Here is a 26992-nt window from a genome sequence, read left to right as displayed (position 1 = left end):
ATAAACTTGTATAAAAGACACTTGATTTTTTTTTTAAGATTTTATTTATTTATTTATACGAAGGAGAAAGAGAGTGAGATAGAGAGAAAGCATGAGCAGGGGAAGAGGTAGAAAGAGAAGCAGACTCCCAGCTGATCAGGAACCTTGATGTGGGACTCTATCCTAGGCCCCTGGGATCATGACCTGAGCAGAAGGCAGACGCTTACCCAATTGAACCACCCAGACACCTGATTTTAACTTTGACTTTTAATCAGGGAGAATTCAAGATTGCTTGTATGCCTAGGACACACATATTTGCTCTCTTAATTACCATGGAATTTTTTAAGGTGACATTTAGGACCATAGCACTGGTTTACAAAATAGCAGGCAGAGACTACAATTTCTTAAAATTCAGTTATTGTTTTAGGTTATTCAAACTATTCAACATAAACATGCAACGGTTACATAAATATATCTTTATACTTAAAGGGCTTTTTATTAGTTTACAAAAGCAAGTTATTTTTACTTAGTTTATAAGAATCACTTGTGCCTTAGGTTGTTTTCTTTTCTTGCTGTGTTTTCTCTAGTGGATATTAGAAACATATTGCATAAGATTCCTTTTTTCTTCTTATTCCATTCAGAAGAACTTCTCTAGAGTCTCCCAGAGAATGAGTGATAGAGGGTTGAAAGAGCATAAGGAGGATAAGAGAAGAGAGTTCCAGAGTCATTTCTGGAGCTCTAGTATAGGCATGCTGCTGGCTTTGGTCTCTGCCTAGCCCCACTGTCATCCTACCCCGTCCAGCGCCCAAGAAAGTGCAGGTCTAGGGTGACCTGCTGGCTCAAACTAGATTTTTCCACTAGTCAAATTTCAGAAACCATTCAGAGGTCCAACTTTATTTGGTTAGTGTGATTCTTTTAGACTAGAACTCCTTAAGTTAGGATCAAAGAATAAGCTTTATATAGAATAATCAGTAATCCCTCTGAAATTCTATGCAATGTAGTATATGTATATCTTTTTTTTTTCCCCTGTGGAAGCAGACAGTAGGTTTTATTAATTTTCCAAAGGTCCTTATGACAGAAAAGAATTTTTTATCTAACATGGTTCTACTAATTTAGAACAGAGGTGATAAAAATGAACATTTTAAAGAAATATATATATATATACACACACACACACAAAATATTCCAGGTGATACTGGCTATAAAATTTGTAACCTCATGACTTCTTTTAATTATAAATGCTTTTAGTGGAATAAAAACTACTCAAAAAGTTTTATTGGTATGTTCCCATTCATCATTCTCTAAACTCTGAACCAAATTTGAATAATTATTCTTATAAAGAAAAAATATATAAAGCTCCATTCAGATTTGTTTTATAGTTACTTTACAAACTCTTACATAAATTTTTAGCTACCCTATGACTAAATGTATATTTTTAAAAGCCATCTATTATTTTTTTCATCTATTATTTTTTAAATATTCTGCTAATACTGGCATCTATTACATGAATGTTGATCTCTATTTCCTCCAGACTTTTGTTTTTGTTTCTTTGCTTTATTTGTTTGTTTTTGCTTGCAGTTATAAATAGAAAAACCAGCTCCGACCCAGTCATAATTTTTCTTCATCTTAGCTTGAGACTTGGGAAATTATTTGTTCTGCCTCCTGCATAATGTCCCTCTCCCTGAAAATGTGGACATTGCCTCCCACTTCCACTTACACTAATGAAAATATTGATTCTTTGATATCCCAGCAAAATATTTTGTTCTCACTAAACTCTATTAACAAAGATTCTCGGTCTGTGTCTGTGCCAGTTGATAATTAGTATTATCCTTTTCATTAAATATGCCAGATAAAACGGAGTAGCCCAGATAGTTTGGTAATTTTTTTGGTGGTGGGAGAGGGGAGGTTATCTTGGCTTTCGATGAGCCCAAGAAGACTTCCCATGCCAGCCCAGGTCCCCATTTGATTGTGAATGGGCTCCCCACCTAGAAGGTACCTGAAACCTATTGGCTTTAGTCATTGCACAGAAGTATTCTTGTAATATTTTTTTCCTCTCTTAGCGAATCTTTTTTCCAGAAGAAAAAGTTGAAATTTAGTAAGATCAATGTAGAAAGCCAAAAGTTGCTCTGAGTTGTAATGTTGTTTCTCAGCCAGATGCTTGTCTCTTCTGCCCAGCTGCAAAATTTCTTTGTACACAGGGGTCTTTTTAATGCCAAGGGGGGATCAGCAAAAAGGAGAAGAAAATATAGCTGCTGCTGCATGAAAGAGCCCATGTGCACCGATTCCTTCAGAATCGTTGGGGGAATGCTTTGCTTAACCACCTATCCCAATATTTAGGATTTATTTTTAAGATGGTCAGTTAATATTTCTTGAACATAAGCTTTTGGCCAGAGTAGCTGGAATTTTGAGTTTATTAAATTTTTACATACTTAACTATGGTCTACAGGGTATTATAAACTCAACCATTTGGCTTTACATCTACTTTCTTGCCCCCTGCCATGTAGTATGAAATGTATGAGAAGTTATTGAAAAAGTGCTTTTCCCAAATCCTCTGTATCTTATTTATTCCAGATAATAGAGAAAAATATGCAGCATTTTATATATACATATATATAAAATGCTGCTTATTTCTCTCTCTCTCTATATATATATATAAAATGCTGCATATTTATATATCTATGTGTGTGTGTATATATATATATATGAGGAAACACACTAGTTTATAAGCTTGCATTTCTAGGAAAATTAAACAGAAGTGGTAATGAGTTGGGACTTAGGTCTAAATACATAAGGTAATATATATTAATGTGTGAAAATCTAGCTTGAGAAAAAAACCCAAAATTATGGAGTAGTTAGATGACTTATAAGATACCATACTATGGAATATTGAGTAAATTTTAAGAAAGACTATGCTAGGACTATATGTTCTGGCTTGAAAAGTTTTCCATGATATATTTTGGGGGTAAATGAGATAAATTATAGCATATGTATGATGAGATCACTTTTCTGACAGAAGAAAAAAACTATCAATCTTACATTATAGCTACATGTACATGTAGAAAAAGAACTATAATTTTGGTCCATTTGTTTTACATAAAGACAAATGAGTATGTATTTGTTCATACAGTGAAATGTCTTGAAAACTCCCAGGTTACTAGTTACAGATAACAGAGGAATGGAATGATAAGAGAAGGGAAAGAATGTCCTCTTTATTTTCTTCTTTATATACATCTATATTATTAGATTTCTTCAACCTCAAGAAGGTTTTACTTTTATAATTTAAAACAGTCAAGGACTATGATATTTATTGAACAATTGTTTAAATGTCTCATTTGTCTGGCCCACTAATAGTATTCTGCTTAGCAACATATTTTGGAAAGTCCCAAACAATTTATTCAATAGAAACAAATGAAATAATACTGGGTTGGAGCTACATTATTAGATAACATAAAGCTTTAATCTGCTAAGAATCTATGTTATATTTTTCTCTTTCAATTTCATAGCAATCAAGGTGACTCATTTTCTCTCTCACCAACTTGTTAGACTCTTGGAGACATTGTTTCTCCTGAGTCTTTATCTATTCTGTTTACCATTTTGCCATACCACAGATGTCCTTTGTAACCTTGCTAAAGCCTGGCTTGAATGGCCTTTCCACTACTCTGGACCACCCCTTAGAGGAACTGATCTGGAGGTAACAGTAATTCTTCCTGCTCTCCCTTCACCAGCCTTCCTACAGGTTAATATAAGATACCCTCAGAAATTGTTTTATTTTCCTTGGGATGCAAACTTTAAACACCAGTCCAACACCCCCTTACTGGTCCCTCACCTTCCATTGGGGACTGAGCTTGAAATAGTATCAATATTTGTCAATAATTTACTTTTTTAAAAGAAGAACGTGTGTGTGTATGTGTGTGTGTGTGTGTTTTCTGGAGGAGTAGATGGTGCTTGTTCTTTTATGTACTTGTGCAGTGATTTTTAAAAAAGACTTATTTGTTTTAGCATGAGAGAGAAAGAGAGTGCAAGTACATGAGCTGCGTGGGGAAGGGGAGATGGAGGGAAAGAATCTCAAGCAGACCCCTTGCTGAGTGTGGAGCCCAGCTTGGGGATCGATCCCGTGACCCTAAGATCATGACCTGAGCCGAAACCAAGAGTCTGATGCTCAACCAGCTGAGCCACCCAGGCTCATGCAGTAATTTTTAAATACAGTTTACCTACTGTGTGATCCTGAGAAAGTTCTTAAATATATCAAGCCTTAGTTTGCCATATCTGTTGAAAGAAAGTTTTGAGGATTAAAGGAGTTGCTGTATGCAAAGTATTTAGAATAGCATCTGGTAAAGAAAAGCATGAAATAAGTATAATCTATTTTGATTGTTTATATCATAATATAAGCCATGGTATTCTTTATTAATGAATATTTTAAAGAAAAATTAATAATAATAAACATATGATATATATATGCTTTGCATTGATGGCCTGATGCAACTATCGATAGCTACTGATAAAAGATGCCTAATATTTCTGGAAAAGACATTCTGATCAATAGTAGCTGTGATGGGATAAGCACTTTAATAATATTAATAATAGTAAAATAATAATAATAGTAGTAATAATAATAATAGAAGTGGCTCATTGTGATACTTCCAAATGCACTATTCACATTTTTAAAATTATTTTTAAATATTTTATTCATTTGAGAGAGAGAGAGAGAGAGCGCACAAGCAGGGAGAGGTGCAGAGGGAGACAGAGAAGCAGACTCCCTGCTGAGCAGGGATCCTGACACAGGGCTGGATCCCAGCACCTGGAGATCATGAACTGAGTCAAAGGCAGATGCTTAGCCATCTGAGCCACCCCGGTGCACCAACTATTCACAGTTTAAATAGGTGACAGATTATTATAGCAGTGGAAAATAAAATCCTGAGTCTTAGTTGAATAATTTCTTTTTCTTATTACAGACTTAAACAGTTACCAGCAGAGGCAAATACCGAATATAAGTACTGCCAACATTGGTGAATGAGGAAGTTGCATTTTCCTTGGGAAAGACAGTGATTGTCTTGGTTTCATTCCTTTCTGGAAGCCAATTTATGGATAAATTAACATGCAAAAAACAAGTGCCATATTACTGACCCAGTAATGGTGGCAAGGATGTGGGGAAATGGGGTGGGAGAGAGAAAAAGAGAGAGGACAGAAAGAGAAAGAATGGAAGGAATGAAAGGTAGGAAAGAGAAAGGGATTGTTTGATAGGAAAGGAAGGCAGGCAGGCAAAGGAGGAAATTTGAGTATAAACAAAGACACTCAGAAAGTTTCCAGTTCCATACATCTCCTTTGTGTATTCACAGATTAGATTGTCAAGAACTTGGCTTCTCAGAAATTTAGGCTATTAGCCATTCACAACTTACTTTGAATCAATTAAGTCAGATTATCAGATTAGGATTCTGCGTAGAGCCTGCCAGGAATCAGCCAGCCTGAGGACAATCTGGAGTTTTGATTGAAAAGTGGAACTGATAGAAAGTTTGATTTCAAGGCACAAGGCTGCTGCTCCAGGAGGAGGGGACGATGGCATACCCTGGGCCAAGGGAGCCTGGGACAGCCAGAGGGCAGCATGAGGGCACAGGAGGCCTGAGGGCTGAGTAACAGAGTTTACAGAGAGGTGAGAAGTTTCCCAAGACAAATAGCATACTTTGCACTTTGGCTAAAGTCCCTAGTGGCAGAGCACATTCTTGATATCTGCTCTTATTACATTTAATTACAGTAATATTATTTGTGAGATTAGAGGTACCACATTCTCTGCGAGGACGACTGAAGGTTATGGGCTTGTACCTGCGTATCTGCTCTGTTTTATGTCCCACTTGTTTCATTTACAGAATAAGATGTATTATATTTTAGACCTTTGCTCCAAAAGGGCTCATAGGAATCATGTTCTGGGCCTGACTTGAGATTTTAACCCTAAAACCTCATCAGCATTCCATACATTATGTCTCACGTGGGCTTTGTGGAGTATGGACTAGATCCATCAGGACTATCACGGGCTTTTCGTGCCCACAATGGAACATTTCAGAATTCTTCTAAAGGCTCTAAATACGAACTATAATATGGTTTATGTGTGCGGCTGCTGTGGTGAAAAGGCTGGGGGCTGGCCAGATGGGAGTGCGAGTCTGTTTGCCATCAATGCCTTTTCCCCCCAGAGACCTGCATTCCATTTCAATAAATGTTATCTCTGTCCTCAAACTTTAACACAAGAAAACTTAATGTTAAAATACATAGGAAGTGTTAAGACATCAAATCCAGTTTTTATCATTTTGATTACTTTGTTTTAGATTCTTGAAAAAATTATAATAACTGTACACATTTAAGAAGTTCAAGTTCTGCGAGCTGAAAGTGAGTAACTTAGACAGAAAGTAGAGAACTCAGAATAAAAGCCAGTGTGATTACATTTCAAGATAAAGACACATATATGAATGTGCTAAGGCTGCCATAGGAAAGTATCACAGTCTGGGTGGCTTTAAACAACAGAAATTTATTCCCTTACAATTCTGGAGGGTAGAAGTCCAAAATGAAGGTGTCAGCAAGCCACGTTTCCGCTGAATGCTTTCTTCCATGCCTTTCGGCTAGCTTCTGGTATAAGAGGCACATTCATAGGTACTTGCCATTAAAGGGTATAAATTGGAGTTTTCTCAGAAAGTATCTGCATCTGCGAACTTTCCATTAGATCTCACTTATCATGATAGTGCTTTACACATTTTTCCCTATGGAAAAGAAAATTAAGTAAAAGAATTTTATGTCTAGTAATGGTGGCACAAGATCACAGATTAATAAATAATTTAGCCATTGTTACAGTGCAAGTGGGAGGAGCACAGGGGTACAGGAATTAGTACCCTAATAGTTGTTATGGCAGGAGTTAGGGTAGAAGGTATCATGACAGCTTTAGGTGGTTATCCGACATTGTGTTATAAAGAATGTAGCATAATAAATCTATTTCTAAGTATGGGGGAAGGAGGCAAAGAAGTATAGTATCTTCGGGAAGATTTCCGAATTCAAATGTAGAGTTTGGCATTGAGCTTGAGTAGGAAAGGCTCTATATGGAGTCTTTTTTTAAATTTATTTTTATTTTTGTCCAGCTTTATTGAGATATGGCAAATTTAAAATTGTATATACTTAAGGGGTACAGTATGTGGTATTTGATATGAGTATACCTTTCTAATGATTACAATACTCAGTCAAGCTAATTAACATATCCATTACCTCATATGGTTGTCTTTCTGTGTGTATGGCAAGAATACTTAAGATCTACTCTCCTAGCAAATTTCAGGTATACAGTGCATTAATATTTATTGTTACTATACTGTACGTTAGCTCTCTCAAACTTATTCATGTTATAACTGAAAGTTTTCACCCTTTGGCCAACATCTCCCCATCAACACCTGACAACCATTATTCTTCCCTCTGTTTTTCTAAGTTTAACATTTTTGTTTTTATTTATTTATTTTTAAGCATTTTATTTTTTTAATTTTAAAAATATTTTTATTTAAATTCAATTAATTAACATATAATGTTTTATTAGTTTCAGAGATAGAGGTCGGTGATTCATCAGTCTTATATAATATCTAGTGGTTTTTTTACATCACATGCCCTCCTTAATGTCCATGACCTAGTAACCCCATCGCTTCATTTTCCTCCCCTCCAACAACTCTCTTGTCACAGAAAATAAACTAAGTTTGATATTTTTAGGTTACAGATAAAAGTGAGAGCACATAATATTTTTCTTTCTGTAACTGGTTAATTTCACTTAGCATAATGTCTTCCAAATTCATATACATTGTTACAAATAGCAGGATTTCCTTCTTTTTTAAGGTTGAATAATAGTCCATTATGTATATATTTCTGTATCCATTCATCTATCAAGGAACTTAATTTTGTTTCAGCTTTTATAAGTAGCATGTTTTATATGATTTTCTCAAAAATAATATAATCTTAGTTTTTGAACATTTAAGATGTCTTTATATTGCCTTTACAAATAAAACAAAATTTATCTAGTTTATCAGCTATAATACCTTCTATCTCTTGTAAAGGAAAAATAAACTCAAACTGGTTTATGCAATAAAGAAATGTTATGATTTACATAACCAAAACCAGTCATAAGTAATGCAGGATTAAATCTGAGTTTTAACTAATAATATCAAAGTGCTAGTTATCTTCTCTCTCCTTTCTGTATTCTGTGATATCAGTTTTATCCCCAAAGCTTGGTTCAGTCAGAGTTACTAAAAGGTAACTCCCAGATACTCATGCCTCCTTTTTAAATGAGAGACTAGATCAGCTATGATTAGGTGGTCCAGACACTCTGAAACAGTATCTGTGTTTGAAAGAATGCAGTGCATTGATTGGCTTGTGTCTGGTTTTTACCTAATTCTAATGGCTTAAGGCAAGTGTAGTTCACCTCTGATCTCTATCATTGGAATCCTTTTATTCAAAAACGAATGCACCCTAATATTATATGGATACTGTTAATTTTTCATATTGTAGAGAAATAATGTGAATGACCCAATTTTATTCCTATGCAGATAACCACACACAAACACACACACACACACACAAACATTCTTTTTCTATTTTGGTAGTGGAAGAATTGTCCTTCAAAATTATAATTAAACCTTTTTTTTTCTTGCTAGAGTGTCCTAGGTCTGGATCTTCCTCCATCAGTTTTGCCAACCAAACAGTGATTGATTGATTTATAAGATTTATAGATTTATGTATTTATTTTAAAGAGGGAGAGAGAGAGAGAGAGGGAGAACAAGTGGGAGTGGGAGGAGGGGCAGAGGGAGAGATTCCCAAGCAGATTCCCTGTGAATAGGGGAGTGTGATGCAGTGCCAGTCCCACCGCCCATGAGAGCCTGACCCGAGCCAAAATCACGAGTCTGTCACTCAACAGACTGAACCACCCAGGTGCCCTGAACACAGTGATTTAATTTGGCATTAGGCTTGAGAAAATTCTCTTCTGTCTTTGCTATCTGTAACTTTTTTATTTGCTGTGCTACTTCAGGACCATTAATTATCCATGAATGATCTTCCCATTTTTAATTGGTTCTGTTGATCAATTCGCCCTTCATGATTTCTTCTCCTCTCCCCTCCCTCCTCTTCCTCCTCTTCTTCTTCCCCTTCTTCTTCTGTCCAGGAAAGAAAGAAATATTTTTGATCTACCCACTAAAGTCTTTTATTTATTGATTTTTTGTTGTTGAGAACTTCCTCTTAATTATAGGTTTGTATTCTATGTTTTCTCACTTGGCCCAATATGTTACTTGGAAACTCTTGAGATCTCGTGAGCTCTCTTCTGACTCCAGTTACGTGGCCTGCAAGAATGGTTGGCTCTTGGAGGAGAAGCAGGTTAGAAGCAGAAGAATACATTTGATTTTAGGAATGGAGATGAAGTGCCTATGGGCATTTATAAACATGGAATCTGGAGGGAGCTCTTGGAGGCTCAGTTGGTTAAGCATCCGACTCTTGGTTTTGGCTCAGGTCATGATCTCATGGGTTGTGGGATCCAGCCACTCATGGGGCTCCACTCTCAGTGGGGAGTCTGTTGGAAGATTCCGTCCTTTTGCCTCTCTTCTACTTCTGCTCATGTGTACATGCTCTCTCTCTAAAACAAATAAGTCTTAAAAAAGAAAGAAAGAAAATAGAATCTGGAGCACTATAGAGGTGTCTGTACTGAAGATTTAGAAGTTATCAACCTATTTGTAAAGGTCCGTTAGATTTCCTAGTAGAGAAAGAAAAGGAAAAAAAAATCTAAGGAGGGAATCTTGAGTAACACATACATTTTTGTTTGTTTGTTTCTGTTTTTGTTTCTAAGTAGCACCTACATTTAAAGGATTGAAAACAAAATCAGATATATGAGAAGAAAAAAAAAAAAAAAACTAGGGGAAAGAGTGTCATGGAAACAAAGGAGTAATTTTTTTCCTTTAATAAATATTTCTCAGGAATTGCTTTCTGGGCATTACTTCCACACTTCAGAAAATATTGCATAACATATCCCTGAAATGTTTAATTATTGTTTTAATTTAAAATAATTTTCTAGTATACATTTTAAGAAACTTTTAATTTTAGAATAATTTTGTATCTATAGAATTATTACAAAGATGGTACAAAGATTTCTGGTATACCACACACCCAGTTTCTCATGACATTAGTTTGATATATTTGTCATAATCTGTCAAACACAATTGGGTACATTATTACAAACTAAAGTACATGCTTTATTTAGGTTTCCTTAGGTTTTCCCTAATGCCTTCTTTTTTGGTGGTTGTTTCAGAATGCCATCCAGGGTACCACATTATATTAATAGTCATTTCTCTTTGGGCTGTTCTTGGTTGGGACAGTTTCATAGACCCCTTGTTCTAATGAACTTGACAATTTTGAGGTTTACTAGCCAATTATTCCATAAAACATCTCTCAGTTGAAATTAGGGTGATTTTTTTTTTTTTTATGCTTTTACTGGTGTAGTGCTTTTTTGGTAGGAAGACCACAAAGGTATTGCAATACCCATCACCTAATATCAAAATTGAGCACTATCAAAATGACTTATCATTACAAATGTTAACCTTGATCAGTGGGCTTGTGGAAGTGTTTGTCAGTTTTCTCAACTATAAATTTACCTTTTTTTCTCTCTTTTTCAACATTGTGCTCTTTGGAAGGAAGTCACTATGTTCGACTTATAGTTAAAGAGTAGGCAGTTATGCTCTACCTCCTTAAGAATGATAGCTAGAGGGGCACCTGTGTAGCTCAGTCAGTTAAACACCTGCCTTCAGCTCAAGTCATGATCTCAGGGTCCTGGGATCGAGCCCCACATCAGGCTCTCTGCTCAGCGGGGAGCCTGCTTCTCCCTCTCCTGCTCTTCCCGTTTGTGCTCTCTCTCCCTCTCTCTTTCCCTCTGTAAAATAAATAGTCTTTAAAAGAAAGAAAAAAAAAGAAAGAAAGGAAAGAAAGGAAGAAAGAAAGATTAGTTAATTATTTGGAATTCTTCGGCATGAGATATCTGTCTACTCTTTCCAAGTTATTTATAGATAAAGTCATTAGTTTATATCAGTATGTACCTCATGAATATTCATTTTGTGCTTTAGGTTATAATCCAAGTTATTCAGATTTTAATCATTGGGACCTCTTTCAGGTGCCCCTTATATCCCTTTGATATGTCTTCATCACTATTTATCTTTTTATTTTTTGGCACTTACCTACTTGTGGGCACTGTAAGATGTTCTGGGCCCATTTTGGATATTTCCTGCCAAGTCCTGGAATCAGGCATTTCTCCATTGGAATGCTAGGTTTGTTTGTTATTGGAGAATGGTCTTAGAAACCAAGATCTGGGTGCTAGATGTGTCCATTTACACTGGAACCCCTGCATCCTGGGCCCTCCTACCTAACAGAGCAAAAGTGTACATGTATTTATATCATCTATTTTTTTCTATCAACAGTTTCCATATATATGTATTATACATATTTTGGTATATTTATACCAAAGAATTTCATTTTGGATATTATTGTAAATGGTATTTTTAAATTTTCAAATTTTAATTTTATATTGCTGGTGAAGAGGAAAACAGTTGGCTTTTAAAGAAATTAATGTATTCTTAACCAGCTTTATTGAGATATAACTGATACAGAACATTATAAATTTAAGGTGAACAAGATATTGATTTGATACACTTGTATATTACAATATGATTATCATGGTAGTGTTTGCTAATACCTCCATCACATCCCATAATTATTTCCTTTTTGTGGTGAGAACATTTGAGATCTACTCTCTTAGCAATCTTTACATGTATAGTATAGTACTCTTAACTATAAGCACAATGTTGTGCATTAAATCCTCAGAACTTATACATTTTCTGACTGGCAATTAGCTTTTGCTTATTAACATTGTATTCTGAAAACTTGCTATAGCTGCTTGAGGGTTTTTTTTTTTAATTCTTTGGGATGTTTCTATATAAACAATCCTAATGTCTATGAATAAAGACAATTTTATTTATTCTTTTCCAATGTTTATACTTTTATTTCCATTTCTTGTCTTTTTTTTTAAGATTTTATTTATTTATTTGACAGACAGAGATCACAAGTAGGCAGAGAGACAGGCAGAGAGAGAGAGAGAGGAGGAAGCAGGCTCCCTGCTGAGACAGAGAGCCCAATGTGGGACTTGATCCCAGGACCCTGGGATCATGACTTGAGCCAAAAGCAGAGGCTTTAACCCACTGAGCCACCCAGGCACCCTCCATTTCTTGTCTTATGGCACTAGCTATGACTTTTTATATAATGATGCAGAAGAGTGATGGCAGAGAAGACCTTTGCCCTGTTTCTAATCTTAGGGAGAAAGCGTCTAGTATATTCTCTGTAGGCTTTATTAGTGTTTAGTGTTCTTCATCAGTCAGGGGAAGTTCTCCTCTATTCCTAGTTTGGTAAGGATTTTTACCATGTAGGTGTTGGATTTTGTCAAATGCTGTGTCTTATGTGTCAATTAATATGGTCATATGATTTTCCTTACTTAGTCTTTTGATGTGGTGAATTACACCGATTGATTCTACAAATGTTAAACCAGCCTTGCATGCATGGAATAAATACTACTTGGTCAAAGTGTGTAATTCTTTCGGTACATTGCCAAATTTGTCCTGTTAATATTTTATGGAGGTTTTTTGTTTTTATGTTCGTGAGAAATTCAGGTCTTTAATTTTTGCTTTTAATTTAATTTTGGCATTATAGTAATGCTGGTCTTGTTGAATGAGCTGAGTAGCATTCCTCTAATTTTATCTTTAGGAAGAAATTGTGGAGAACTGATATCATTTCTTCCTTAAATGTTTGGTAGAAATCACTTGGTAAAATTATTTGGGTCTGGTGAATTCTTCAGGAGAAAATTATTAATTTAATTTATTCTAGATATAAGGCTAGTCATGTTATCTATGTCTTCTTGTATATATTTACATTGTTCTTAAATCTCCTGAAACTATAAAATATACTTGATAAAATAAAGACATGCCTACAGAGATTCACTCAAAACGAGATTTATATATTTAGAAGACGTAATGAAGAAGCAAATGATTTAAAAAAAAAACTTACAGTGGAAATGTGAAGTCATTTTGAAATTTTAATCGGATTAATAAGAATGGGTTATCAGCTTTCCACATTTGTTAACTGCACCACATCTGTGTGTTCGTATCTGTACTATGTGTCTGTGTGCACCTCTATTTGCTACCCTAGGTAGGAAGGTTTTTTTTTTTTTCTAATATTCTATTTTAAGAATTGTATGTTGTATTATATTTTATTTTAAATATTTGCTAGTGGTCTTCATGGAAAATATTTGTATGGTCATTTAAGATGATTATCCTTATAACAAATTGAGTTTTCTACGATCACATTCAATTTACATTTAAAGTTTATTTGAAATTGTTTCTCAGTGTTTTGTGGGTAATCTCATTAGGAAACAGGTGTTCAAAGTACTGTCTTATTAATAGTAGTATATCTTGCTTAAAAAGAAAGCCATTATAGTATAGTTTGGAATTTACTTTGGAATAATAATGGACTTTTGTAGACAATGATTATATCTTGGATTTTATTTTTAAGTGTTAGCATTTGAAAAGGTACATGGTCCTTCTGGTCTCAACTAGCATGGGAAATAATAAAGAAAATGTTTACCAAAAAAGTTGAGAGAAACTAACAGTCATAATTTCACACAGGCACTGACATATAGAGGCACTTTTAGGCAATGACATCATTGATGCTGTAGGGGGACAAAAAATATATCATTTTTCATGATATTGTCTTTCACAGTAACTCCTTTATTTTACATACTTGAATATGTGATAATTATCAGTATTTTTGTAACATTCTATCCCATTCACAAAACTACTGGACATTACCACTCCAGCATTCTGAAGTGCTCAACAAACACAGTGCCATTCTCTTTAAAATTGGCTGTTTGCCTTTTGGTTTGCTTATTAGACCATCCAAAACATGACATCTGGGCTGTTTTTTATCGTACACAACACTTAGCACCAGTGCCCCACCCAAAGTAGGCATTAAGTAGAATTTTTGAGAGGATGAGTGAGTCCAAAAATGAGTGAATGGTCGCATCCACGTGTCAGTTAGTGGTAATTGTGAGAGGTAAAACAGTGTCTCATCACAGTGGTAATTCCAATCACCTTTACCTTCCCTTTCTGGGTCAAGTGTGTTAGCGTAGTATTGGCTGCTTCTTTCTCCCTCTACAAACTTTACGTGGAGATCTCACTAACTTGTGTAGAGATTGGTAACCTAACCAAGAGCAACCATCTCATCATATTCACATTATAGTCACAGACTCTGCCCAGCCTCTGTGGAAGCATGATACAAATGTACACCAAGGAGTGGGAATCCTGGGGGGCCATCTCAAAATTCTGCCTACCACAATGGCAAAAGAATTCCCACACTAATCCATTTCTCATTGTAATCTCGTTGTTTCCAATTTCATGTAACGAGAATGTCCATCCTTTCATTATCAGGGCAAATATGTTTTCCCTTGGGGATGTTCTGATAAACCCTTGACTTGTTTTATCTTTGATTACCTGCAGTCTCATTTCATTTACCTTTCTCCAGGCTTTCTCGCAAGTCATCCACATTTCTCTTTCTTCTTCCTTTGGGTCTCTTCCCTTTATGAAAGTTATTTGAGGGCCCCCCCTGTGTGGCTCAGGTCTCTGCCTTTGGCTCAGGTCATGATCTCAGTGTTCCTGGGATCAAGCTCTGCATCAGGCTCTCCACTCAACAGGGAGCCTGCTTCCCCCGCTCTCTCTCTGCCTGTCTCTCTGCTTACTTGTGATCTCTGCCTGTCAAATAAATAAATAAAATCTTTTAAAAAAAGTTATTTGAACTCTCCCCTTACAAAGACTAACCTTTTATGTTTCCAACTCTTGATATAAAATTTTTATATACTGTCAGTGCTGGATTATAATTGCTCCTGGCTCAAAATTGCCCGCAAAATCAAAAGTTTATACACCATTTTTATTGTCCTAAAGGAAAGGCTAGGCACCTAGCATTTAATTATGGAATTACAAAGAATTCTGCAATTCTTTGTAAAGTCTGTGCATATTAATTGTGCACATACTGTTTTACTATGTACCAGACAAGGACTTAAGCACAACATTCCTGTTCAAAATACAGAATGAGAAGTACCACAAAAGACAGGTAATTGTGTTATATTTTCCTTCATTCTTAACATCATGTATAGCTTTTATCTAAAACTTCAACATACGTATAACTTTTATCTTCCCTGGAAGATAGGAATAATATACACTTCATCTCTTGGACAAAATCAAACACCTAAGTATAGATACAAATTGTATTCCAACGATAAGATAATTTCTCTCTCCTTTTTACTTAGACATTGTATTAGTTTCCTCTGGCTGCCATAACAAATACCACAAACCAGATGGCTTTTTCTTTTTTCACAAACCCAGCTAGAAGTCCGAGATCAAGAGCCTATAGGCTTGGTTTCCTCTGAACCCCTCTCCTTGGCTGTGGATACATTTCTTCCTGTGTCTTCACATGATCTTCCCTCTGCGTGTATCTGTGTCCTAATCTCTTCTTATAAGGATACTCACTAGTCATATTGGATCAGGGCCCACCCTAATGACCTCATTTAACAAAATTATCTCTTTCAAGTTCCTATCTCCAAATACAGTCACATTCTGAGGTCCTGGCTGTGAGGACCTCAACATATGAAATGTGGGAAGGAGAACACAATTCAGCCCATAACACTCATAATGTGAACTCAACACTTTGTGTACAGGCATCTAAGGAGAAGACCTAAATGCAGAATGCAGTATAAGAGAAGCAATTACTGAGATAAACAAAAGCTACTACACATCCCCATTTTATAGCTGTGCTCAGCATTGTTTCTGGAGGAACCTTCCAGAGCAGGAAGAAGTCGACACATACTTGGTAGATTGTAATAGACCATTCATAGAAACGTGTTGAATATTTCCTTGACTTGAATGAAAAAGATGCAAAAGAAACCATTTCCAGCATTTTATCTGATTCCGTAAGAATTTGGAGCATCAAACTATACTCTGCTATGTGGAAAGCAAGATCCAGTGGGAATCTTTTGGGTTGATACATGTATTATTGTCAGAATAAGGATAGTAATCCGCCTGTTATACAATATTATCTTAACATGCATTCTTAATGAATTGGGTCTTTCAGTTTATGTGCACCCATAAAACCTAACAGTTCAACCTCTCCATAGCCATATTCACCACTTCCCATCAGAGGAAATAACATTTTATTATAAAATTACAATTTTTGTTAATTTAGAGCTCTAGTTTCCAAGATAAGAAAACAGACATGTCATTTGGGGGCAAGAATAGAAACAAAGTAAACAGAAGAAACAACTTTTTGAAAACATTCCTGGACATACTTTCATAGTACTTGAAAAACATCTTTTTTGCTCATCTTCTGACTACACAGTGAACCAAATTATGTAAGTTAAAAATAAAAAAAAGTCTTACTGGCTATTTGCCCTAAACGAAGAGACATCTTTCCACCCCAAAGCAACAGCAAAACTAAAATCCCTAAATGAAAAGATGTCATCTTCTCTTATCACTATGGTCCCTAGTTAGGAATTTGGTCACAAGTAAGGATAACTCAGTGACGCCCATGTTATCAGACTCCTCTTGACTTCTCTCTCTTGCACACATTGAATAACTTACTGATTTATTTTCTCCACATATACAATGGTTGGCTTCTGTCTCGTGTGCAATAGGTCTTTGGTATCATATCTTCTTCCCGCTATTTCAGATAACTTTGATGACTACTTAAATTGTACTTCCCCTGGCTAACTTCTCTTTCCTTTCCACTTTCGACTACCAGGGGACAAATTTTAATGTTTTACAATGCAGGATATAATCTTTACGCTCAGCCTAATAGCTAGATGAGCTTAGAAATTTAGGAAAGGTGAATTGGGCCACTTGGTCCTTTCTCTTGTAAGGAAAGCAAACGACTTGGGTGCCTTGGTGTTGCTTCTGGAGGAACTTTCCAGAGCACAAAGCAGTCGATACTAACTTTTAGAATGATGCGAGTCTCTCCAGTCCTGTGATGTCAACGTGATATCTTGCCAGGCCTGAAGAAGTTCGGATTAGGGTGTGAATAGGTACCACCTTTGTTCTTAGAGATGACTGGTAGGGGCCTTGTTATTGTTACATGCAAGGGCGATTTTAGTGTTAATTTGAATGTATCAGAAGAGTTTAAGTTAGAATTTCAAAGAAATGGATGAATCCTTCCAATCTCAATTCTCCTCTATGGTCTGAAAGAAATAGCCTCTTCTTTTAAAAGATCATAAAATTATCCCGAATCGCCAGAGCCCAATGCTGAACAACACAGTCCATAGTTACCACGAGGAATAGGGTTAAAATTCGCTCTCCAGTGACAAATCCCAACCCGGAACAGATTTCAGCCAGGCAGCTAGCAGAGCGCGCGGGGTGAACTGCAGAGGCCATGGTGGGTGCAGAGCTCAGAGCCGGAAAGCAAACAGCTGCTGTAGCCTGATTTGAGTTAAAATAGTGTGAGTGTTTAGTCTGGCGCACGGTTTCAGGGGAGATTGGCAGCTGGGTCAAACAAAGTCCTTCCATTGGCTCTCTTCCCAGGCAGCTTCTGCTAGTATTTAGGTACTAGTGCAGTGTAGGGCCCTTTTCTCAGGCAAACGCTAACATCTGACCGCACCCTCTTTGCTTTTTCCAAAAAAAAAAAAAAAAAAAAAGAAAAAAGAAAGAAAGAAAAAGAAAAAGAAAAAAAAGGGGAAAAAAAGAAAAAAAAAACCTTTTCCTTCTTTCGTTAAGATAAATTCTCCAATAGACAACCTCTCCCACTAATTGTGTATTAGCAATGTATTTTATCTTGAGAGCTGACGCACTGGGCTCTCAACGTGGTGTGGAAAGCAGCCTGTTACAGTGCTGGATTCATAAAAGGGCCTTTATGGTTTGTGAAAGAATATCTGTGTGCTTAGGCAGGAAACTTTTTGATCTGCAGAAAAGCCAGAAGACATCTAGGTAAGGCTACATATCAAATCTACTTTTGGGGGGAAAAGTTGGGCAGTGAGGAGGATTCCTCACCACCGACGTGACTTTGGACGGCGCACGTTCACTTTGGTAGAAGTTTAAAAGGTACTGCCTATTGTCTGCTTATTTTCTGTTTGTTTGTTTAAATCGTCAGGGACTACTGGGCTCTGCGTTTTTACGATTTTGTTGTCTGCTGTTGAACTGATTATAGTGGATATAGAGTTTTACTATATAGCAAAATCTTTGTAAACTGCCACAGAAAGAAAGTGTATTTAGAAGGGAAATTGACAAGTTTTAAAGAGTAATTGTACAATCATTTGAGGACAGAGGAACGCTGCATTAGACTAACAAGGGTTTAATTACCAAAAAAAGTTTAATGTTGCTTTGGAAGGAATATTAAGTAAGTTGTCTTTGTCTCTTACTTTTTAATTTTAGTCGCTGATTTAGCCTGTTGGGTCACATTTTTTGTTAGCGTTGAAGGCTGCCATGAATCCCTAATGAGGCCCCTTTGCACATGATTTTGGCACTTGGCCAAAATCAACTTCCCAGCGGCAAGCTTTCTGTAAAGAACCTGGAGCAATTTTTTTTTCTTTCTTTCTTTCTATTTTTTTTTTTTTTTGATTGAAAATCATGTCTGAAAGCTGCCACAACCAGTTGTGTAGGCATGTGAAAATGACTTTATACAGTAAATATGAAACAAGCACGTAAAAAAATTTCCTGATATTGTTTCTTTTTATCATTATGAATTCCTGCTGTGGCCACCTAAAATAGGTTAGGACAAGAACAATCTGAAAGAAAATTTACCGATTTTTTGTTGTTGTTGTTTTTCTCAGCAGAACAGGGTAGGGGTGGTCATCTCGTTGAGATGTATACAGTACGAAAGGGTTATTCAAAACACTTCAGGATAAATAACAGATGAATTCTTAAAACTGTTAATCTCTGTAAGTAATACTCAGTGAACAGTAAGGAAGTTTTCTAGAAGTTTCATTGTATGCACAATTAAACTTCACATCTTTTAACTGGGTATTCTATTTTAAATGCCATGGTGTTTAGGATTCTAAAAAATGTTAACATTTCTTATAATTTTAAAAATTTATTAACACCTTGATAGTGTTTCTAACAGAAGTTGTAAAGAAATGTTTGGTATGTATACATGACTGGATAACTTTAGATAATTGTATTCAATTGTTTTTTGGCACTAAAAATGATTTTTCATAAAAGAAATTCTGAAGCTGAAAGGCACCTTACACTCAATTTTTGGAGTTGTTGATTTTGATTTTACTGTACTGGATTTGGTCTTGGAAGCCGATACGTTGTTTTATACTCCAGTATTTTAAGAGTTAAATTCTTAAGTTGCGATGAAATACTACAGTAATCAGATATTAACAACTTCAGATTTTCTGTAGCCATTTTCAGCAATTCCTTTAAACATTAAAATAGATACACTGCAGAGTATTTAAAAGTAGAAAATTCGGAAGGATTTCGTTTGCTTTGTTTCTTTTTAAGAAATCATGTTATCACTGTCCTAAATATTATTTTTCTTCATATGTTAGTCTAAAGTAATCTAGAGTGAAACTTCTTTTTACTTTAAAATAATCATATTTCTCTTTAATATTAATGAGAAGTAGATGTATGCCCCCTTTAAAGAAGTATGATTTAAAGCTGTCTTATTGGGTATGTTTTTTATATATTTGTCACTATATTTGTCATCCCCTTATTATTACACAGTGTAAAATGTTGCAAATTTGGGTCATAGAAAAAAGTGAAAATTAACTGTAAGTAAATTTTAAAGCATTAGGAAGTGCATCTTGATTTCCTTCAGATCTATTTAGGTTTATATATAATTTGTGTTTATATAAAAAATGTCTTGTATTATTGTGGGTTGAATTAAGATCCTGTATATACCTTACTACCAGTTGCTTTGAGGCAAGGAGTGTTTGAAATTATATCAGTCAACATTAAAATATACAGATGATATAAATTGGGAAAAGGTAATACGTATCTGCTATTTATAGAAATATACCTGTATAAGTTCTATACTTCTATGTGACTTCACAGTGGAATTCTCATTTAATGCAACCTCTGATATTTTTAAAAAGAAAATAATACCTAACATTTCAAAATTTAGGTAAAAACAAAAACATGTTACCATTATCATCAAACAGGTGCAAGAACAATAAGACCGCTTGTCTTATTCAGCATAATTCTGGCTTAAATATTACTTTTGAATTCTATTTTTATTGTAATCTTAGCTCTCATACATATAACATTATTTTCTGTTTTCATTTTCTATTATTTTAAATCAATTTTACTAATTTGAAAATAGCAGGTAGTCCTCTAAAATGTACCAATAATTTTTCTACTGAAAATGTAAGGTTCTTTTCTTTCTTTTTTTTTTTTCTCGGTTAATTAGAGGTGATGGCAAAGCAAATGCCATAAAATACAGAATAAAAGTTAAAGTACAAAGATATGTTAGTTTGTGAGTTCAGAAAAAAACTTAATTGTACATGATTAACCGAAAAATATTTTTGAGTTGAAGTAGAAAAAGTAAGTACTGAGAAGAATTTGTCATACTCTTTATGAAAAAGGCTAAGGAATTTACTTTCTTTTGCTATAGCTATGAATTGTAATTGAGCATTTCAATGGTGTAGGCTTTTTGGCAGAATTATTAGCTAATTTTACTTGGGACCATAAATGCAAAATACTGATTACATTTTCTTTAGAGAACTGACATTTTAAAAACAATATTCAGAATCCAAATTACTTTAAAAAATAAAAATAATGTAATATTTTTGTTTAATCTGTGAAGAACAGCTTGAATAATTTGTTTCATTTGTCACTTTTTTCCATCCTTTTGGGAGTATTAAAACCTATTCCACGTTACAAGTAAAAACTTCTTCACTCTTCAGAAAAAGTGGAATTCATTTGTATTTGTCAATGGAGATTACGGGCCTTTACTGTTTTAAGTGTGACAGAGTTTTTGTTTGTTTCAATTATGCAACAGGCACATAAAATGCTTCTTGTCCCGTAAGTAAAAGAGATATTGGGTTAAGTGTTAACTTTAATTTTGTATTGAAAGAAGGCTTTACAACAGCAGTATTTTACCCACAATTTTTAAAATGTGAGAAGGGTTTGCAAGAAGGCATTCTTGCTGAGTGTTTCATCATTTAAATGAAATGTTTTGTTCTACATGGTCTAAATTCCAGCAATGAGATAAATGTATTGCTATACTAGATAGAACATCATTATTGAATTTTGGCACAGCTTCACTGACCTCTGCCATAAAAGATTAGTATATGTGAGATGATCTTGGATTTGCAATAACAAAAGTAAATACGTGAAGCACGTGAGACACCAACCTTTGTTGTTTTGGAGAAAGTATGTGCAAAATAAAAGGAGATACTTTTCATGTAAACGGCCGATAGGAATATTTTGTCATTTCGTTAATGCAATACATCTTGAACATTAAAAAATTAATTATAATTTGTAATGTATTTGTAAGACTTTCTCCCTAGAATTAAGTGCAGTATTTTAACTATCATATTTCCAAATGCCCAACATGTAACTGTGAATTAGGTAACCAAGTAATTTTTAAACGTTGTGCTTTGATTTAAATGTAGTTAATAGTGCATAAATAATGTTCTCTGAGTTGAAGTCCTTTTCATATAAAAGAATGGTTGGTTTACACTTGTTAAATTTTTTCACTTAATATTGGCTTAATTTTTAAATTATCATAAAGTAAATATTGCTATGTGATACAGTTTTTAAACATGATAGGGCTTATTTTACCAGCAACTTGACCTTTATATATTTGAACAATGATGACTTATGCCTGTCTGTCTATTCTTCTCTCAAAGTCAAGATCAGCAAAGGGAACTTTTTTTTTGGTGGTCAAAATTTTTTTGGAAAAAACTGAATTTTCTCTTGCTTATGTGTTCAGGTTTGTTGATCTTAATATCTGCCCATCTCCTGAGGTATCTGTCTGGTGAACATTAGGCTAGAAAGTGTAGTAGGAAGCTCTAAGTTTATTCTTATTCTGTATTGCTCTCAATAACCAAAAAGTTTGAATTTCTTGTGAAACTTAGTCTGTGTTTGACCTAGCATAGCAGACAATCACATCAGATCTGATGATTAGGATCACTTAAAGCACTGAATATTCAGCTTAAGTTAGTGGTCATTTACATGTTTGGGTGGTGATTCTAAATACTTGATTATTATTGACTTTACATAATTACAGATTGATAGAAAGCCTGGAATTCCATCATTTGCTTCAAAAACTATTAATATTGACTAATTGTATAATTGCCTCCTCTTCGCTGTTATTGAAATGCTGCATAATAGTTCTCTTTAAAAAGGCCATGAGACTAGTAGTGCCTTAACTTTCTATTTCTCCCAGTAACAGAAGAGGTCAACTTTGTGTGGGGGGAAGGGAATGCTTGAAATATTTAAAAAAAAAAAAAAAAAAATTCCCTCCTGTGATTAGTAACTATGTCACTATTTGTGGAGATTTTGAAAGGAGTGATTGTATTTTTGAATGTTTATCGAAACGTGAGGAATACACCGGGCTCTCTGTGGACCTCAGTTCAAAAACTAAAATAGAAAATAAGATTGAGATTAATGACATGATGTATTTTTTATAGCAACTAATCACAACTTTTATTCACGCATAAACAACAAACTGGAAACCGTGGGCCCCAAGAGCAAACTTCATTGACTCTTCACCTAGGAACAGCTGAGAAAGAGGCAGCAGAGGGATGGTTGTGGCCCCGTCTGTATGCTCAAAGGTCCATGCGGTCATTTCCCATTTTAAATCCCCTAGTCTTCTTTCAGAGCTATGCGTCACCCTTCTCAGACATTTTTGAGAGACAGGGGTTGCAGCAGAACTCATTTGTTCTTATTGTTCAGGGGAAGGTGTGTGGTTGGGGTTTCTTTAGCAGAGGCTGTGTTCTGTGGGTGGTGATTTTTTTTTTTTTTTAATCACCGTTTGAGGAGGTCAGCTCAATCAGATGACCAAATCGGTGTAATAACCAAGCGAAGTCAGCCTTAGCAAGCATAATTAGTTTTTCGTTCTTCCCTAAACCTGGGCACTTTTCTGAAGAATGCAGACAGTTGTGTGTGAAAGGTTGAGTTGCTCAAAACTGTACGACGTGCATATTCGATTGTGTGAGTTTGTAAATTGTTTTGTGCTCAAAGGAGTATTTATCAATATATATTGTGGGTCCAAAATAATTAAATGATAGACGCTATGGTCCTGAAATTAAACTTGAGGGATAAACTTTAATTCTATTTGAGATGTCATCTGCAAATTACTGTTTAAAAGCATTTCTTTAAAAATTTCTCCATTACATTTTTCATGAGGTGTGATGATTTAGATGTGCATTTTCCATGAGTGAAGCAATTTTTGAAAATTATATGTATGTTGCCATTGCTTGTTCTGGTGGATTCTAACCTGATCACATGTTCTTTTCTCTCCATTCCTAGAGTCCACCATTCATAGATACTCTCTACTTTTTTTTGGGGGGGGGGTGTTGGTTAACAGTCAGTTTTAAATACAGTCAAGGTGGGATGTTCAAAAACATTGATGCACAGAAAATTCCTACTCAAGTGTGATTTAGCTATTTCTAATACATCTTCGATTGTCAGGAAATGAATCAACAAGAAATGTAGAAACAGAATGATTTGTGATTTTGGCAGATGAAACACAGCAATAATCAGTTCAGAATATTTATGGAATGATAACATTTTTCTATTGACATATTTTTGTGCCAACAAGTTTCATTTGGAAACTGCTATTTGTTATTAGAAGGCAGTAATTGACTTTGCTAATCAGTAGTTCAGAATGCCTGATTTAAGACAAAGGGCTGATTTATTGAATGAATAGGTCTTAGATAAAATGTAAGTTATCAAGCTACCTCATATCTGGAATTTGCTTTAATTTTTAATATCCAAGTCATTAAGAATGAATGTAATAGTAATTGCACATTTTTTGCCTTCAGAACTAGCCATGTCTACCTCTGAAATTTGTTCTCTCCTCTTAGATGAGTAAATAACAAGGTGATCATATATTATACACTCTCCATTTTCCATCTTAAAGTCTTCTCAAGATCAAATGTGGTGTAGCTAAATCACATATAAGTCTGGATTAATAGTGAGATGAGATTATGTTGTCCAAAATAAAATTATACATAAAGCACAGGTGTTTACTAGCATTTGTGTGGTCAGATATACAAATTGCATTGTAGGGTAAGCTTCTCTTTCTCACTTGAGAAAAGTGCAATTAAAAGTAATTTACAGATGTGCAAATGCACAGCTGCTTTCTTCGAACTAAATTTCACAGAAATGAGCTAAATTATAATGGGTTTAAAAGTCACACATTTTAATGGTTTTTAAATTGGATTGGAAGCATCATTACTAGGTTTACTATATGGAGGAAATTAATACTTATGAATACCTAGGACCATTTCTATTTAGGTGGCAGAACCACTGAAGGACTGGAAATTATAAGCAGACCAAAACTTACGGCAGGTTTGTGAAAATTGATTATTCAGTGTGTAGACCCACTGTATGTACTCTATGTCTTTATACTATTTGTATTATATTATCCCTGATGATGTGCAAAATTATTCCGCTATAGCTGGATGAAGTGTGTGTATGTGTATATGCGTGTTCATGAGATGGTGTGCAAGTGTGTGTGTGTGTGTGTGTATGTGTGTGTAAGAAATCTTATATTTTCTTTGCTTAACGATAAGGAAAATATCAAGGGTAAGATATAAGTACATTGGTAAAAATGGGGAATACCGGGAAACTGTTTTTGTGTATTGTGTTCTAAGCAATGACTATCAACCTACATTTCTGGGAAATCAACTTCTTTTAATGGGTGTATTTTACTTGGAGCTGCTTACATACTCAATAGTGATAAACCTACTGCTGTTAATGTTATTCCGTCAGGTAGAGACCTGTTATTTACCATGTTCTCCTGGTCTCGAAATAGACTTCTTTTCTTTGGAGCTAGGGATAGCCAAGTTTTTCTAAAACTCTTTGGGAAGGCATGTTGATGGTTGGAGGAGGAAGGGGAAGTGGAAGGTGAGGGATTACACTGCACCAGGGAACAAAAGAGCTTTTACCCTGTGTAAGCTCAGAGATTTATTATAATCAACCCATTACTATTTCAACAATAGTTTGCTTTCCTAAGAGTATTACTAAAAGAATTTCAAAAATTTGACCTTGGAGGTAATTAGAAAACTGACTCATTTGTTACTAGTCTGCTGATGGAACCCTTTATCCTGTCTACAACATTTTTTCAAGTGACTGAACCCTGCTGCTGAAAATATTATACATACCCAGTCATTGAGGCAATTCAGTTGCTGTGCAGTTCCCCATAATGCCTCATCTCACTTAATCCTTTAACTATCAAAGGTGGGGATATTATCCCCACCATTATAGAAATATTATCCCTATTGTACAGTGGGAGACTCAGAGTACTTAAGGCATTCTCCCAGTTTCAGACCTACTAAGTATTGATGTCTGAATTTGAACCCGTGTTAGTGGTGCTTCTAGATTCTACACCATGCTGTTACCCACTGTATTACATATTTAATGTTCTTGACCTTGAGAGTTTTAGGAACATTAACTATAACCTTTTGACTTAAATGTTCTCTTTTAAACAAAAAAAATTAAAATCAGCCATTTGGTGGAGAGTAATGGGAAACACTTTTTTTTTTTTTTTTTAATACAGGGAGTACTTCTAACATACTTTTTAAAGATTTAACTTATTTATTGGAGAGAGAGAGCATACAAGCATGAGCACACAGAGGGAGAGGGAGGAGCAGAGTCCCCACTGAACAGAGAGCCTGACACCTGACACGGGGCTCGATCCCAGGACCCTAAGATCATGACCTGAGCCAAAGGCAGACACTTAACTGACTGAGCCACCCAGGCGCCCCAGTACTTTTAATATATGAAGTACTTTTAATATTGTTCTAAGTTAAGCAATAGCCAGTGACCACTGAACCGCATTTAGTCATCAGCAGCTTTTCTCCAGGGAAAAAAAGAAAACTTGATGATATGTATGGGCAACAGCTGAGTTTCTACTGTGAGGCTCTTTGGCACATCCGTGGCTTAAAATATTAAGACCTGTGGAATAACACAGGAGGCGGAAATATCTCAGTCAAGAAATTCCATGAGCTTGCTTTGTTAACATGCATGTTATTAAAACAAAGAGGGACGAGACTTAAAGAGGCACTGTGGTTCTTCCCGCTGGCCCCTAGTAACCATCTACTGCTCCCAAGCAGTGCGCTATTAAGGCATCCCACGGAAGCAAAGACTCAGACTCCTTCCCAAAGTACTTCACTGCTCCGAAGTAGGTGTTTCTTACTGGACAACCAACGTGTTTCTTTAAAACTCATAATTTGTCTATGTCACATGCTGTGCAGAAAGAAACTTGAAATATAGACCAGTTGTTGGTAACTGTTTTAAACAGTAGATTTCTAACCTCTGTTGATAGGACTAAAACTTAAAAGAAATGGGGATACATACGGGCATGTGATATACTTTTATCAAATTGTCCGTTTTATTTCAATTAAGTTTCATGTAATGCTGTTATCGTGGTTCAAAATATCTTGATGAACCCTGAAAAATTAGGTTCAAAATCACTTTTCCAACACTCAGCTATTTGATTCCTTGGCTTTCAGAGCTGTGATCATTGAATGATATTTAACTCCCTTGTTTTTTTTGCAGGAGGAAATGGTCTTGGGAAAAAAATGGCCGTTTTTGCTCATGGTAATATCACTAGTTCCCAGAGGGTTGGCTTTGAATACAGCTCTTCCTTCTAGTTTTGTATTCCTTCCTCTACGTAATGATGTCTGAGCCTATAAAGTCATTTATACCCAGCTCGCAAATATTATGTTTTTCTTATTTAAAAAAAAAAAAACCAACTTCAGTGACATGGAAACCAT

At 35.2% G+C, this 26992-nt stretch overlaps 1 long non-coding RNA gene across 1 annotated transcript in view; it reads left to right on the top strand.

Annotated features, from left to right (window-relative positions):
* Positions 1–15839: 15839 nt before the first annotated feature.
* Positions 15840–26992, top strand: part of LOC308356518 — a 109139-nt gene continuing 97986 nt past the window's right edge. Inside the window, exon 1 of the long non-coding RNA XR_013968110.1 lies at positions 15840–18029. This is a non-coding gene — a long non-coding RNA (uncharacterized lncRNA). The remainder of the gene's footprint in view (positions 18030–26992) is intronic.

The sequence above is a fragment of the Martes martes genome (assembly GCF_963455335.1).
Source record: "Martes martes genome assembly, chromosome: 1".
NCBI classification, from domain to species: domain Eukaryota; kingdom Metazoa; phylum Chordata; class Mammalia; order Carnivora; family Mustelidae; genus Martes; species Martes martes.
The sequence above is the reverse complement of the archived record's forward strand: the minus strand, read 5'-3'. Positions and strand labels throughout refer to the sequence as shown.